Source organism: Pseudophryne corroboree, chromosome 6 (assembly GCF_028390025.1).
Source record: "Pseudophryne corroboree isolate aPseCor3 chromosome 6, aPseCor3.hap2, whole genome shotgun sequence".
Lineage (NCBI taxonomy): Eukaryota > Metazoa > Chordata > Amphibia > Anura > Myobatrachidae > Pseudophryne > Pseudophryne corroboree.
In genome coordinates, this window is record NC_086449.1 from 774,224,824 (window position 1) to 774,239,800 (window position 14,977).

At 47.9% G+C, this 14,977-nt stretch overlaps 1 protein-coding gene across 4 annotated transcripts in view; it reads left to right on the forward strand.

The window, feature by feature from the left end:
* Window positions 1-14,977, forward strand: part of LOC134933461 (cationic amino acid transporter 2-like) — a 170,239-nt gene that overhangs the window by 54,004 nt on the left and 101,258 nt on the right. For 2 of the 4 annotated variants that reach the window (XM_063928686.1, XM_063928687.1), the window contains exon 2: window positions 969-1,064. The exons of the other annotated variants lie outside the window; for them this stretch is intronic. The gene's annotated coding sequence lies outside the window, so the exon portion shown is untranslated. The remainder of the gene's footprint in view (window positions 1-968; window positions 1,065-14,977) is intronic. 4 annotated transcript variants of the gene reach the window in all.

The following is a 14,977-nucleotide window of genomic DNA, read 5'->3' on the forward strand; positions in this document are numbered from 1 at the left end:
CTGTCAGTGAGGCAGGGATGTGCTGCTGTCAGTGAGGCGGGGATGTGCTGCTGTTAGTGAGGGAGAGATGTGCTGCTGTCAGTGAGGCAGGGATGTGCTGCTGTCAGTGAGGCAGGGATGTGCTGCTGTCAGTGAGGCAGGGATGTGCTGCTGTCAGTGAGGCAGAGATGTGCTGCTGTCAGTGAGGCGGTGATGTGCTGCTGTCAGTGAGGTGGGGATGTGCCGCTGTCATTGAGGTGGGGATGTGCTGTTGTCAGTGAGGCGGGGATGTGCTGCTGTTAGTGAGGGAGAGATGTGCTGCTGTCAGTGAGGCAGGGATGTGCTGCTGTCAGTGAGGTGGGGATGTGCTGCTGTCAGTGAGGCGGGGATGTGCTGCTGTTAGTGAGGGAGAGATGTGCTGCTGTCAGTGAGGCAGGGATGTGCTGCTGTCAGTGAGGCAGGGATGTGCTGCTGTCAGTGAGGCAGGGATGTGCTGCTGTCAGTGAGGCAGAGATGTGCTGCTGTCAGTGAGGCAGAGATGTGCTGCTATCAGTGAGGCGGTGATGTGCTGCTGTCAATGAGGCGGGGATTTGCTGCTGTCAGTGAGGCAGAGATGTGCCAACATGAAGTATATTTGGCTATTATTTGTCTCCGAGCACCGTTCTTGGATGGCATTAACATTTTATATATATATATATATATATATATATATATATATATATATTTATACGAAAATGAAAACGCCCTTAAGAAACCTGTGTTTGACCTTGGAAGGTGCCGCGGGTTGGGAGAGTGCTGTGCTGTGGAGTGGACACTGAAGGCGCCATGGTTGGGGGTGTATTGTACTGAAGACATTGAAGGGGCCGTGAAAGTGTTGTGGTGTGGACATTGAAGGGACTGGTGGGGGGAGGGGAGTTGTGGTTATTGAAGGGGGAGTGCTGTGAGCTGGACATCTCCGTTTTATTTTTACAACTGACTATAATGCACAGGCTGTGGAGAGGAGCCAGGCCGCCATTACTTGGAACAGTCATCCGGAAGGATCGGTCATCGACTAGGAGACAAAAGACCCACAGCATAGCAAGCAGGTAAGTGGAATGGCCTTGTTTTTTGTGTGTACCTCCCAGTGTGACTATAATGAGGGGGTGTGGTTCACGGGTATGGCATATCTTGTGAGGTCATGCCCCTTGTAGTGATACCACCCCCCTTTACTGTGAGCAAATACAACTGGTACCACAGACATTCTCCCCTTGCCCTATCATGCTGCCCCCCCTGTCATTTTTTTCTGGATTCGCCCCTGCTAGGGTGTACTAGTGAGATGGGTATAGGATCAGCAGAGATCCACTGGGAGAGGATTGTCTTCTTGGTAGCAGCTGCTAGTTTAATTAATAAAATACGTTGTCCTTTAGCCAGCCTGATAGGAGAGGATTTCGGATATATGCCCTAAAATGCCCATGTTTTAGTAATATCAAACTGTATCTGTAGGTCTATTGTAATATATGACTGGAGTGCTTGCCATAGTGCCTGTACCTTAGGGCAGGACCATAGACAATGAACCAGATCTGCGTCTGGAGCAGCGCATTTGAAACAATGGGATGAGGAGGCAGCTCCAATAAGGTGTCGCAACTTCGGGGTGACATATGCTCTATGTAGGATTTTCTGATGCATTTCTGAGTATGAAATGGAACCCAATGTTTTATCCAAGTAAGTGTTGGCCTCTAGGATCAACTTTAAAGAAAGATCCGGGAACTCCAGTCGCCATTTCATGAGTCCCACTGAGCCGGATTCTATGTTTAGTAAGGTGCTGTTAGGCGCAGCGGTCCGTAGCCAGCCGCTGCACCTTCTCCCCTTTCTGCACGGCGCCTAGCAATGCTAGGGACGCCATGTGCGCTGAGCCGCCGGGTCCCTAGCAACGCCAGGACGCGTGCGTGTCGAGCCGCCGGGTCCATAGCAACGGGGACGCCACAGGCGGACCGCGTTCCCCGTTGCTGGTGTTAATTATATGCACTACACATGTTCTCTGGTCGTGCAGCAAGGCAGCTGCACGACATTGTGGGTAATTAGGCTCTGGACTCTGATTGGAGGGTTCCCGGTTTTAAGCCTCCTCAGTGCCTCACACAGACGCCGGTGATAGCTTCCTGCATGCTGCTCATGTTTGGTGAACGTCTGTTCCTGGTCTGCTGTGCCCGGTCTTTCCAATTCTCTGAGTTCCTGCGTCTTGGTGTAGCCGTCTATTCCTAAGGAGTTCTTCTGGTCCTCGTTTACCTATGGCAGTCGATTGAGGATCTTGCTTGGTTTCGTAAGTGGCGGCTCCGCCGCGAGTTGCGGCCTAAACCGCTTTATATTATTTTCTGTTATTGGAGCATTTGCGGAGGTATCCACTTCCACAGTCCTCACCGGTACTCGGCGGTGCCGTGTAGGAGAGTGGACAAGTGGAGTATTTTGTTGTTCTTTTCCCTGGCGGAAATCCGCGCATACTTTGGTTTCAGCTTTGTTAGTAGCCCCTGGCTTTGTTGTTCAGTTAGAGGGCCCCTTGTTATCACCCTGTCTCGGTTCACTCTTTGTCTCTCATTAAGACCTGAGGGGGCATCGGAGTTGGGCAGACGTAATCCGCCCTTCAAACGCGGCTGCCATGGGCCCAAGCAACCATAGTCTCGCAAGAGTGTACTGACAGCACGGGCGAGACAACGGAGATAGGGTGCCAGGGGCTATTCCCTTTCCATTCCCCTTTCCCAGCATTACGTTCTGGTATTCAGGTCCTACCGTATAAGATCACCCCTGACCTGAGTATCAGAATCATAACATTATCACCGGCCCAAAACTTAATTAAAAAAAAAAAAAGAGGGGTTTTTATTTTTTCCCATTCTGTTTTGGTGAGAGTAAAATCCGGCTTCATGAATCCGGCAGGGGTAGGACCAAATCCCGGTCAGCTTTTGGTTAACCAAATTCAAGAACTAACTCAGATGGTTCAGGACCTTTCTCTTCGGGTGAGATCGCAGGAAGATCTTTTGCGAGCCTCCCCGAGTGTGGTCCTAGAACCAAAGATGCATTTACCCGACCGTTTTTCGGGTAACCGAAAAGATTTTTTTAATTTTAAGGAAGCTTGTAAGCTTTATTTTCGTTTAAGGCCTAAGTCCTCTGGTACTGAGTCTCAGCGGGTTGGGATAGTTATGTCATTGCTCCAGGGTGATCCACAGACCTGGGCGTTTGGGTTAAGAACGGAAGATCCTGCTTTGTTATCAGTAGACGCCTTTTTTAAATCGTTAGGCCTGTTGTATGATGACCCTGATAGAGAGGCGTCAGCTGAGAGTCACCTGCGTGCTCTTAAACAAGGTAAAAATCCAGCAGAGGTGTATTGTACCGAATTCCGCCGTTGGTCGAACGACTGTGGCTGGAATGACCCGGCCCTGCGCAGTCAGTTTCGTCTCGGTTTGTCAGAACTTATTAAAGACAGTCTCCTTCAGTACCCCGCTCCTGAGACTCTCGACAAACTCATGGAGCTTGCAATTAAAATAGATTGTCGTCTCCGAGAGCGGAGGGCTGAAAGAGGAACAACTTTTAGGCCTAGTCCTAGTGTTTATACCTTTCCTGAGGACGTCGAGGAGCCCATGCAGATGGGTCTCTCCCGGCTGTCCCCAGAGGAAAGAACCAGAAGATTAAATTCTGGTCTCTGTTTGTACTGTGGTGGTAAGGGACATATTGCTCGCAACTGCCCGAACAAGTCGGGAAACGCTCTGACCCAGTGAATTGTGAGGGGGTTCACTTGGGTCTGCAGCTTATCTCCTCTAATGATTCTTTATTAGTTCCTGTTAAAATTTCCTTTGGCAGCCTCGGTTCATTAGTGTCGGCCTTCGTCGACAGTGGAGCTGCAGGAAATTTTATGGACTTAGCTTGGGCTAAGGCTTTAGGCATTCCACAGATTCCCTTGGATAGACGTATCACCATGCACGGGTTAGATGGGGGTCCGCTTTCCAATGGGATAATTACTCACCGCACACCTCCAGTATTACTTACAGTAGGGGCCTTACATTCAGAAGATATAGAATTCTACCTTACACATTGTCCAGCAGTCCCTGTAGTTTTGGGTCACCTTTGGCTTGCCTTTCATAATCCCATCATTGATTGGCGGTCTGGGGAAATTTCCCATTGGAGTCCTTTTTGTGTTAAGGAATGTATTTCTCATCCAGTCCGGGTTGCGGCAGTTGTCCCAGAACTTATTCCTGTGGAATATCAGGATTTTGCCGATGTGTTCTCCAAAGGCAATGCGGACATTCTGCCTCCCCATCGGTCCTATGACTGTGCAATCGAGTTAGTACCAGGTGCCACTTTACCTAAGGGGAGATTATATGCCCTGACTGGACCAGAAACCACGGCCATGAATAATTACATTCAGGAAAGCCTTAAGAAAGGCTTTATTAGGCCTTCAAAATCTCCGTTGAGTGCGGGGTTTTTCTTTGTTGAGAAAAAAGATGGGTCGCTTAGACCATGCATTGACTTTAGGGCTCTAAATAAAATCTCTGTGAAGAACACCTATCCTTTGCCATTGATTTCAGTGCTTTTTGATCAGTTACGCTCCGCCGTGATCTTTTCAAAAATCGATCTGAGGGGAGCTTACAACCTCATCCCAATAAAATCTGGGGATGAGTGGAAGACGGCATTCAGCACTCAGTCGGGTCACTATGAATACCTGGTGATGCCATTTGGCCTGTCAAATGCTCCGGCGGTTTTTCAAGACCTCATCAACGATGTTCTCCGTGACTTCCTTGGGAAGTTCGTGGTCGTTTATTTAGACGACATTTTGATATACTCTGAGTCTATAGAACAACATGTTACCCAGGTGCGTCTGGTTCTTCAAAAGCTACGAGAGAATCATTTATATGCTAAGCTTGAGAAGTGTGATGTTCACATCACAGAAGTGTCTTTTTTGGGGTACGTTATTTCTCCCCAGGGATTTTGCATGGAACCGAAAAAACTCCAGGCCATTCTTAATTGGGCGCAACCCACTAATTTAAAAGCAATTCAGCGCTTTTTAGGGTTTGCAAATTATTATAGGCGGTTCATTCATACTTTTTCTGACCTGGTCGCTCCCATAGTAGCTTTGACTAAAAAAGGAGCGGATCCTTCCAATTGGTCGCCTGAAGCTGAGTTTGCCTTCCGGGCCTTGAAGCAGGCCTTTGTCTCGGCTCCTGTCCTCAGACATCCTAATCCGGAGCTTCCCTTTATTGTGAAGGTTGATGCCTCAGAGGTTGGAGTGGGGGCCATCCTTTCTCAGGAAGATCCGGAGTCTCTGGAACTACATCCTTGTGCCTTCATGTCCAGGAAATTCTCCTCCGCAGAATCCAACTATGACGTTGGTAATCGGAAATTACTGGCAGTAAAATGGGCTTTCGAGGAGTGGAGGCATTGGCTGGAGGGAGCTAGGCATACTATTACTGTATTTACTGACCATAAGAACCTGCAATATATTGAGTCAGCTAAACGGCTTAATGCTCGGCAGGCACGTTGGGCATTGATCTTTACTCGTTTCAGGTTTATTATCACCTTCAGGCCTGGTTCCAAGAATACGAAAGCTGATGCCCTGTCACGTTGCTTTCTTCTGGTTCACAATAGCAATCCTGTTACTACCCCCATAGTTCAATCTTCAGTCATCCGGGCAGGTCTCACACAGGATTTATTTACTCAGTTAAACCAGCTTCAACACCAAGCTCCTAGGCTAACTCCTGCTGGTCGTCTTTTTGTCCCTGAATTTTTGAGAGGCACTGTTTTAACTGAGTTTCATGACAACAAAGTCTCGGGGCATCCAGGTATCACTAAGACCTTGGAGTTAGTCTCTCGCTCAGTATGGTGGCCTAGTCTTTCTAAAGACGTTAAGGAATTTGCCTATTCCTGTCAGGTTTGTGCACAGCATAAGGTCCCTCGTTCGTTGCCTATTGGGCAACTCATGCCTTTAGCCGTTCCTCTCATATTTCCATGGATTTCGTGGTAGACCTTCCCCTTTCAGCCGGATTTCGAGTCATTTGGGTGGTGGTGGACCGTTTTAGTAAAATGGCTCATTTCATTGCTCTTCCCCGATTACCCTCTGCTCAAGGGTTGGCAGTTTTGTTCCTTCGCCATGTGTTCAGGCTCCATGGTTTGCCCACTGATATTGTCTCTGATCGGGGTCTGCAATTCATCGCACGATTCTGGAAACGTTTTTGTGCATCATTGAAGATGAGACTGTCCTTAACTTCTGGTTACCATCCACAGTCTAATGGGCAAACCGAACGAGTCAACCAATCATTAAAACAATACTTACGCTTGTATTCGGCCAAACTCCAGAATGATTGGTCCGAGTTTCTTCCTTTGGCCGAATTTGCTTATAATAACTCTTGTCATTCCTCCACCAAGGAGTCCCCATTCTTTTCAGTCTTTGGTTTTCATCCTAGAGCCAACTCTTTTTTCCATCATTCTCCAGTTTCCTCATTGACCTTAACCTCCCACCTCAGAGCAATTTGGAGAAAAGTGCACCTTGCCCTCAGAAAAGCTGCCTTCCGAGAAAAGAAATTTTCTGATAGGCTCCGACGTCCTTGCACTTTTAAGGTGGGAGATAAGGTATGGTTGTCAACTCGCAACATCAAGCTCCGACAACCCTCGGCTAGACTGGGACCCAAATTTATTGGACCGTTTCTTATCATTAAGAAGGTCAACCCAGTTGCTTTTCTGCTACACTTGCCAAGATCTCTCAGAATTGGAAATACTTTCCACTGTTCCCTGTTGAAACAATATGTTTCTTCCAGGAGATTTCCTCGGAAGACCTCCCAGGGTAGATCTCCAGTGGATGTTCAGGGGCAACAGGAGTTCTTGGTTGAGAAGGTTTTAGATTCAAAAGTTTCTCGGGGCCGACTTTATTTTTTGGTTCACTGGAAGGGCTATGGTCCGGAGGAAAGGTCTTGGGTCCTGGATGGGGATCTACATGCCCCTAGACTCAAGAGATTATTTTTTCAGGAATTTCCTCGGAAACCTGGCTTTAGGGGTTCTTTAACCCCTCCTCAAGGGGGGGGGTACTGTTAGGCGCAGCGGTCCGTAGCCGGCCGCTGCACCTTCTCCCCTTTCTGCACGGCGCCTAGCAACGCTAGGGACGCCGTGCGCGCTGAGCCGCCGGGTCCCTAGCAACGCCAGGACGCGTGCGTGTCGAGTCGCCGGGTCCATAGCAACGGGGACGCCACAGGCGGACCGCGTTCCCCGTTGCTGGTGTTAATTATATGCACTACACATGTTCTCTGGTCATGCAGCAAGGCAGCTGCACAACATTGTGGGTAATTAGGCTCTGGACTCTGATTGGAGGGTTCCCGGTTTTAAGCCTCCTCAGTGCCTCACACAGACGCCGGTGATAGCTTCCTGCATGCTGCTCATGTTTGGTGAACGTCTGTTCCTGGTCTGCTGTGCCCGGTCTTTCCAGTTCTCTGAGTTCCTGAGTCTTGGTGTAGCCGTCTATTCCTAAGGAGTTCTTCTGGTCCTCGTTTACCTATGGCAGTCGATTGAGGATCTTGCTTGGTTTCGTGAGTGGCGGCTCCGCCGCGAGTTGCGGCCTAAACCGCTTTATATTATTTTCTGTTATTGGAGCATTTGCGGAGGTATCCGCTTCCACAGTCCTCTCCGGTACTCGGCGGTGCCGTGTAGGAGAGTGGACAAGTGGAGTATTTTGTTGTTCTTTTCCCTGGCGGAAATCCGCGCATACTTTAGTTTCAGCTTTGTTAGAAGTCCCTGGCTTTGTTGTTCAGTTAGAGGGCCCCTTGTTATCACCCTGTCTCGGTTCACTCTTTGTCTCTCATTAAGACCTGAGGGGGCATCGGAGTTGGGCAGACGTAATCTGCCCTTCAAACGCGGCTGCCATGGGCCCAAACAACCATAGTCTCGCAAGAGTGTACTGACAGCACGGGCGAGACAACGGAGATAGAGTGCCAGGGGCTATTCCCTTTCCATTCCCCTTTCCCAGCATTACGTTCTGGTATTCAGGTCCTACCGTATAAGATCACCCCTGACCTGAGTATCAGAATCATAACAGGTGCGAGAGTGTGAGTGTATGAGGGCTGTGGGAAAGCTACTATTCACTGTCAGGCGTAGGGTTTTATCCAAATTGTGGGATTTGTCCTGTAGCGATAACAAGGACAGAACCTTCTGCACATAGCTACAGGCTTGGAGAAAGGGAAATAATGGTATCTGGAAATGTGGGAAACGTGCTATAACCTGTGAATGTGTTAGCAAGGTCAAAGTTTCAGCATCCAGAAAATGATGAATGTATTTCAGGCCTCCGTCGTACCAAGTCTGAAATATGTGGGAGATTGTGTGGGGTTGAAAGTCTGGGTTACCCCAGAGGGGTAAGAACAGTGACGTGTATTGCGATAGTTTAAGCTGTGAGCGGACCAACCGCCATGCTGCACAGGTAGAGGATATAAGTAAATTGTCCTTTACACTATTTGGCATGGAATTGGGAGTTGCGTGTAATAGGGCTACCAGATTCCAAGAAGGTGTAAAGGATTGTTCCAAATATGTGTTAGCATATATGCTCTGTCCGCCGATCCAGTCCAAAGCAATCCTGTAATTGGCTACTAAAGCGTAAGTGTACAGGCACGGCAAATTCAAGCCCCCAAGGGACCGAGGTTGACGTAGTTTAAACAATGAGAATCTAGGGCGTTTACCCGCCCAAATAAATTTGGATAGTGCCTTGTCCAATTGAGCGAATATGTCCCTGGGCGGAATCAGCGGAAGCATCTGAAGCACATATAAGAAACGCGGGAAACTGATCATTTTGTACAAATGACTCCTGCCCGAGTATGTAAGGGGGAGGTGGGCCCACCTAGCAAAGTCAGCATATGTCCTAGTGAACAATGGGGGAAAGTTAAGGGAGTACAGTTCGGAAGGATGATTAGGGAACACAATACCTAAATAGGTAATACAGTTATTTGGGGCCCAGTGAAATGGGAAGGTATCGCCCCAACCAGGGCCGGTGCAAGGTAATTTGGCACCCTAGGCAAAACTTATGCACCCCCCCCCCCCCGACTCTGTGTCTCTCAGCCATATGCCCTTCATTGTTACTCAAACTGCCAGCCCCCCCCTTATTCTGTGCCTCTCAGCACCTCCCCCCCCCCCCCCCCCCCCCCTCTTCACTATGTCTCTCAGCATCCCTCCCCCTGCTCACTGACAGCTACTCTGTCTAACATGTGTGTCTCTGAGCCGTGGGCGCAGTGGACTGTAATGTCGGCGTCGCTTTCCCCGGTTCCGGCAGCTTGACAAAGTGGGAGGCAGTGGTAATGGTGGACAGGGACCAGGGTTGCCATTAGAAATTGTGGGGTATGGGACTGACAAAATAGGCAGGGACCCCTTTTAGAGGGTGTGGCCTGTACCATGGAGTATGTATATTCCATTTTGTCTGTATCAATTCTATTAGTATCATGACTCCACCTCTATATGATTTGTATTGTGCTACCCCCTCATCTGTATATTCTGTACCGTGCCTTTTGTCCTCTTCATCTGTATGTCCTGCATTGTACAGTCTATCCCTCTCACCACCTATATGTTCTGCATTGTGCTCTCCCATCCATCTGTATGACCAATATTGTGCAGTCTGACTGTCCTCATATGTATGTCCTGCTTTGTGCTGTCCCCATCTATATTTCCTGTATTGTGCCATCTATCCATTCCCATATGTATGTTCTGTATTGTTCTGTCCATCCGTCCCCATATACAGTATATGTTCTGTATTGTGCTGTCCGTCCGTCTGTCCCCATATGTATTCTGTATTGTGCTGTCCATCTGCCCCATAAGTATGTTCTGTATTGTGCTGTCTGTGCCCCCATCTCTTTGTCTTGCATTGCGCTGACCCCCCATCCGTATGTTTTACATTGAGCTGTCTGTCCTGTCTCCAGCTGTATTTTCTGCATTGTGCTGACCGCCCTCTCCACGTCTGTGTGTGCTGCATTGTGGTGTTGGCCCCCACCTCATCTGTACGTACTGACTGCACTATGCTCCCCGATAATATATATATATGACTATTGACCCCTGAGGAAGTCCCAGAGATGAACTAAGGGACGAAACGCGTTGGGCACCTACCGGCACTCCGCTCCTATCTGAGGAAATAACAGATAAGCTTATATGCACTTTTAAATTGTACGAGTCCATCTATATGTTTTTTGTCGTTTTATGTATTATTAAATGTCTTTTTTAAATAATACTACACTATCAGAGGCTTTTCCTTCCCATATGGGACTTTTTTAAAGGTATATAAGTCTGATGACGGAATGACGGCAGCATCTTTTTAATTCATTGCAACTCTAGATGTAAGTGCCTCATATAAATATACCTCCTCTCTAGATCTCCTCTGAATACTGAGCTATATGGTGTTGCACCCCTAAGAAATGGTATTTAAGCACATTACCTAAGAAAAAAAGGGAACTAGCACACTGCCAGTAATATATTCATTTTTATTCATATATTTTTAATAAGCACTTACAGCACTTCCTCTGCACATATTCACTTTACTGCTAACTTTGCACAAAAATAGCACCAAGTCACTTTTCTAAGAGCAGTATATTGACACATTGTCTTGCATATACGTACAAACTCCACACCAATGCCTGGACGGATGGGAACGGAGAGTTAGTACGAGTAAGGAACATCCAGATGCAAAGACACCCTAAACAAGGCGAATGTTCTACATATGTCTGGTACGCATATTCTAACTATCACTTAAGGATTTGCAACGTTTTATTCACAAACACTGAAGGCGCAACTGATTTATCACTAGAACAAATTTGAAAACTAAGTTCCCTTGGGAATTGGACATTTTGAAATCTGGTTGCGACACCATTTAATCTGGGAGTGTTCTCTAAATAATTTAATAATTTGCTTTGCACTATTTCATGTGTAACTTATGATCTCCCATCTCAGGGATATCTGGTTATAGAATATTCAGGTTGTAGCGCTATCTGCACTTTTTGTACACAATATATATATATATATACACATATATATATACATACATACACGTACTCACTAGCATGTCTACACTTCAGTCCGCTAATGTTGCCAGATGACGTCATATGCCTTCAATGGGATGGCCACCTGGCCGTCAACCCTCTGCATCCATTGCCAGAACAGCACCCCCTGCCCTCCTACGCCAATAAATCATTGTATTTGTGACATTTAAGTGTCTAACCAGTACCTCCGGCTCAGGGGTTTGGAACAAATGTATTAAACTGTAAAGGTGGGTACACACTAGTAGATATATCTGCAGATCAACTGATCTGCAGATATATCTCTGTACGGATCGGGCAGTGTGCTGTGCATACACACTGCCCGATCCGTCGGGGGACTGACGTCATGAACTGGGCGGGCGGGCGCCCGCCCAGTTCACCTGTCAATCACCGCCGGCCGCCGCAGCATGTGTACGGGCGGTCGGACGACCGCCCCGTACACACACAGCGACGCGCCAATATATCGGTAGATATATTGGCCGTGGGCTGTGCTGCGCGGCCGACGCGATACTTCTGTGAACGACGGAGTTCACAGACGTATCGGCCGTACACACTGGCCGATGGTCCCGCGATATATCGGCCGTTCAAGAGAACGGCCGATATATCGACCAGTATGTACGGGTCTTTAGCTTCCAAGACAAACTGCAGACTAATAAGAGACAACATGAGAAAAGACCCAGATTCACATTGACAAAGGGGCGATCCATACCCAAAACGTTGGATATAGATCTGAATACACTAATGGCCCGTACACACTGGCCGATATATTGGCCGTTCTCTTGAACGGCCGATATAACGCAGGTCCGTCGGCCAGTCATTCACAGACGTATCGTGTCAGCCCCGCAGCACAGCCGACGGCCAATATATCTACCGATATATTGGCGCGTCGGTGTGTGTGTACGGGCGACATGCTGCGGCGGCCGGCGGTGACTGACAGCTGAACTGGGCGGGTGTGTGTACACGCCCGCCCAGTTCATGACGTCAGTCCCCGATGGATCAAGCAGTGTGTATGCTCAACACACCGCCCGATCCATCCATAGATATATCTGCTGATCAATTGATCAGCAGATATATCTTCCAGTGTGTACCCACCTTTAGTTAAATTTAAAACTCGAGTGCCTCTGTGTGTTCTTATGAAAAATTATTTATTTGGATCCAGAGGGCACCGAAGCAGATGATTCTCAGAGGGATAGTACTGGTCCGGTGTGACATATATATATATATATATATATATATATATATATAAAACTAAACCATGATATGTTGCTGTGCTTGGCTTGATATGGCCTCTCCAGCTGTGATAACACTACAAGTCCCAGCACATTTAGCTGACAAGATCTGCTGGGACTTGTAGTCCCACTACATCTGGAGAGACGCAGTCAGCAATCAAATTACTCCCCTAGACTGTTTACCTGTTCTTAAACACCTCAAGTACCTGAGCTGTCCCCAACTGCATAAGACCAATCTGTCAAGGATGGTAACCTGTCCGAATAATCAACGCCGCAGCCTCCTCTCAGTCTTGGCTGCCTTTCACATGGGGGAAGGACTACAGACTCGGGTACCGTGGCGCCCGCCGCACGTGCTGCTGGGAAGATAGGGTAGGGGAGGAGCGCCCGCTCTCCCGGCCTATACTCTGCTATGAATTACCTTCTTCAGCTGCGCTGTGTGCGATCCGGGGATGAGGGTGATCGTCACATGCAGACTAGGATGGTCCTGTCACTGTGCACATGGGCGGACCCCCTTCTCTGTCGGGGCGGGACGACATCATCCCTTGACGGCGGCTCTGACCGGGACACAGGTGTAAAGTGTGCGGCGGGCGCCACGGTACCCGAGCGTACCCGCCCGCATACTTGCTCCACTGGGCGGCTATGTTTCTACATTAGCGTGTGTGCCCGTTTTGCACACTTATGAAACCACTGCTTTCTTTTCAATGCAGCCTCAGTGGGCCGCCCCTTCATGTCCCCCGCCCATAGGCAGCTGCCTAAAGCTGCCTAGTGGAAGCGCCGGCTCTGGCCCCAACCCATTTTGGCCGAGGGAAAGAAGGCCAAAGCCTCCATTTTAGAATAATTGATTTTGAACCCAGAAACTTGTTCAAAGGAATCTAAAATGTCGAGTAGATGTGGTATGGCCACCCGGGGGTTGCCGAAGTAAAGTAAAATGTCATCCGCGAATGCCGAGAATTTAAGTTCTCGATCTGCTAGTTTTATACCCTGCCATCTGATTTCCTTTACAAAGTGGCGGAGAAGAGGATCTAAAGCTAAGTTAAAAAGTAGGGGAGATAGGGGGCAGCCCTGTCTGGTGCCACGGTGTAGGGAAAAGAGTCTGGAGTTGTGACCATTAATCGTTAAGAAGGCTTGTGGAGTTTGGTAGAGGGTGCGAAACATCTGGAGAAAATCAAGGCCAAAATTCTGAAATCTAAGTATTCTATCAATATGGGCCCAAGAGACTCGGTCAAAGGGCTTGTCTGCATCACAACTTAGAACTATGTTTCCCATCTCCAGTGAGCTATGAGTGTTAATCATGGCCGCTAGTAAAGAGCGAATATTATGTACGGAGTGCCTATTGCGTAGAAATCCTGTATGAGCAGGATGGAGCAGTTTAGGCAGAACCAACTGGAGGCGGGAAGCAAGCATCTTCGTGAATAATTTAAAATCTTGATTTAATAATGAAATTGGCCGGTAAGACGAGACCAAAGTGTGATCTTTATTGGGTTTAGGGAGGACTATAACCCGTGCCGTGTTAAAGTCAGGAGGGCCTGGATGGCCTGCCAGAATTGAATTATACAATGTTAAAAGGTGGTCGCTTATATGTGGGAGGAGTAGTTTGTAATAGGCTGCCGATAATCCGTCATGACCCGGGGACTTCCCATTGGTTAAGTATTTAATGGCCTCTTCCAATTCCGCTGTGGTGATGGGAGTAGTGAGGAACTCTTTGTCCTCTTCCGATAATGCGGGAAGGCCAGCTTGTGTTAAAAAGTCTGAGCCAATTTCTGGTTGGTTGGGAGGGGCGATATATAAAGTCTCAAAGAAAGCCAGAAAGGTGTCACTGATTTTTTCCTGTGTCAGTGTAGGTGACGTGTGAGTGTCTCGAATGGAGGAGATATGCCTAGGGGTCGTATGAGCCTTCACCATATTTGCCAATAACTTCCCGGGGCGGTTACCCCAACGAAAATATTTGTTGGACTGGAAGGAAAGAAACAGTTTGGCTTGTTCAGTATAGAGGGTATCATGAACTAATTTGGCATCTTTATATCGTATTCTATTGGATTCAGACGGGTCAGCCAATAGTTGGGAATAAACCAAGGCAACCTGGAGGGAGGCCTTAGCCATCCTCTCCCGAAATTGTTTCTTCCTGGCGGCAACATATGAGATTATTTGACCTCTAATATCAGGCTTAGAAGCCTGCCAGAAAAGGTTCTTATCATCAATATGTGTTGCATTGTCACTTGTGTAATTGAGATATGACTGGGTCAAATAGAGTTTGAAGTCTTCTGAGTGGGCTAAATGTTCTGGGAGCCGCCAGATATGAGAATATGCGCGGGGTGTGGTCAAAGCAATTAATAGAGTGATTGAAGCGTGGTCTGATAGAAGAATATTAGCTATGGTGGTGTCTTCTACTCTATGGATCAAAGAGGCGGATACTAGCCAGTAATCTAATCTAGAAAATATTTTGTGTGGGTGTGAAAAAAAGGAGTATTCCCTAGAGTCAGGATAAAGAAATCGCCAGGGGTCCAAGAGCTGTAGGGAGTCCAGCATTAGGGACAATGGTGGGGGAGTGGATCTGTTCAAACTCGATTGTCTGGGACCACCTGACACGTCTAGCAGCGGGTCTAAAACAACATTAAGATCTCCCCCTAAAATCAAAGAACCTTCTACCCAGTCCTGCAAATTAACAAAGATGTATGAAAAAAAAGGAAGCGTTTGGCCCTGTGGGGGCGTAGATACTCGCCAGAGTAAACCGTTCCCCCTCAAAAATCGGCCCTCTGGGTC